The sequence below is a fragment of the Arachis duranensis genome, chromosome 3 (genome assembly GCF_000817695.3).
Source record: "Arachis duranensis cultivar V14167 chromosome 3, aradu.V14167.gnm2.J7QH, whole genome shotgun sequence".
Taxonomy (NCBI): domain Eukaryota; kingdom Viridiplantae; phylum Streptophyta; class Magnoliopsida; order Fabales; family Fabaceae; genus Arachis; species Arachis duranensis.
Window position 1 is genome coordinate 47,754,057 of NC_029774.3, and position 2,049 is coordinate 47,756,105.

Sequence of the window (2,049 nt, forward strand, 5' to 3'; positions counted from 1 at the left end):
TTTCTCATGTTGGACCAAATTGGGGTTTGGGCGGATATAGTGACATGTAATCCTCCCAACACTTTGATTTGGAAATAAATGTGGTATAAGTAGTGACCATACTTCATCTCTTCCCATGAGCAATTAAATCAAGAAATTGGGCAATTGTTCAAGCTTAGAGAGATTGGATTGCCAAGGAATTGGGATCCAATCACTTAAGATTGCCAAGGAGATCAATGAATGCATTGATTGAGGAAGAGATGAGAATGAACTTGATCCGGAGAATGCAACATCTCCTAAGCCCAATGAATTTCCCATTTCTGATCTTACCATTTCTCTTTACTTTATGCCATTTATTTCCATGTTCATTCCCCCATATCACCATTTAAGATTCTGCACTTTATTTTATGCAATTTACTTTCCCGCCATTTAATTTCCTGTAAATCTCAACTACATTTCTGTTTAGCTCAACTAGCACACTCTTCCAACTAAATTTGCTTGACCAATCAATCCCTGTGGGTTTCGACCTCACTCTATTGTGAGTTTTTACTTGACAACAATTCGGTATACTTGCCGAAAGAAAATTTGTTGATAGACAAGTTTTCGTGCATCAAGTTTATGGCGCCGTTGCCGGGGATTGATTTTGTATCGACAATGATTAAGTTGGAAGTTCACTAGATTGAGCATTTTCTTTTTATTGTTTAATTTGCCTAGTCATTTTCTCTTAGTTTCAATTAATTTTCTTCCTCATCCCCTATCCCCTCGTTGTTTTCTTTTTCTTTGACTTTACTTACAATTCTGCTCTCTAACCCACTAACTGTTTGATAATTTGCACCACTCACAATAACAATCACTCTAACAAGAATAATCAATCCATTTTATTTCTTGTTGTGTGCTCTGTTAGTTGTATGATAGGGAGAAGAAGCGGAGCTTCAACTTCTTTTGATTCGGAACCTGAGAGGACCTTCCTTAGATTAAGGAGGAAAGCAAGAGGAAAAAGAGTTGTTGGTGCTGAGGAAGAGGAAGAGTACTTTGAAACAAACATGGAGGAGAACTTGAAAAACAACCATGAAGAAGAAGCTCACAACCATGCCAAAGAAGGCCCTGTGAATTATGCTGGGCAAGAAAGGAGAGTTCTAGGCTCTTACATCAATCCAAACCCAGAAAATTATGGAAGTAGCATCCAAAAGCCCACCATACATGCCAACAACTTTGAATTAAAACCCCAACTCATCAACCTTGTTCAGAACAACTGTTCATTCGGAGGAAGTACCCAAGAAGACCCCAATCAACATCTAACCACCTTCCTAAGAATATATGACATTGTGAAGTCTAATGGTGTCCATTTGGATGTCTATAGACTGCTGTTGTTTTCCTTTTCACTCAGGGACAAAGCATCTAAGTGGCTGGAATCATTTCCAAAGGAAAGCTTAACAAATTAGGAGGATGTTGTAAACAAGTTTTTGGCAAGATTCTACACTCCTCAAAGAATCAATAGGCTGAGAGCTGAGGTACAAACCTTCAGGCAACAAGATGGTGAAACTCTCTATGAGGCATGTGAGAGGTTTAAGGACTTAACAAGAAGATACCCACCTGACATGTTCAATGAATGGGTTCAACTGCACATTTTCTATGAAGGTCTGTCTTATGAGTCAAAGAAGGCCATAGACCATTCATCAAGGGCTCTCTAAATAAGAAGGAAACCATTGAAGAAGCCATAGATGTCATTGAGACTGTGGCTAAGAATGACTACTTCTATGCTTCTGAAAGGAGTAACACTCGAGGAGTAATGGAGCTGAACCACATAGATGCATTGCTCGCTCAAAATAAGATGATCACCAAGCAGCTAGCAAATCTTACCAAGAAGGTGGAAGAAAACCAAGTTGCAGCAATCATCACCTCATCACCAGTTCAAGAAGGAGTAAGTGCAGGAGAAGAAGGTGACTGGGAACAAGCAAACTATGTTGGAAACTCACCCAGATAGACCCATGATCCATACTCCAAAACTTACAATTTTTGTTGGAGAAACCACCCTAACTTTGGGTGGAGAAATCAACAAGACCAAGGCCA

The 2,049-nt window shown here is 39.4% G+C and overlaps 1 non-coding gene across 1 annotated transcript; it reads right to left on the reverse strand.

Annotated features, from left to right (window-relative positions):
• Positions 1–1,475: 1,475 nt before the first annotated feature.
• On the reverse strand, positions 1,476–1,579 carry LOC127746406 (small nucleolar RNA R71). Its single transcript, XR_008008026.1, has one exon. It is a non-coding gene; the product is annotated as a small nucleolar RNA R71 (small nucleolar RNA).
• Positions 1,580–2,049: the final 470 nt, after the last annotated feature.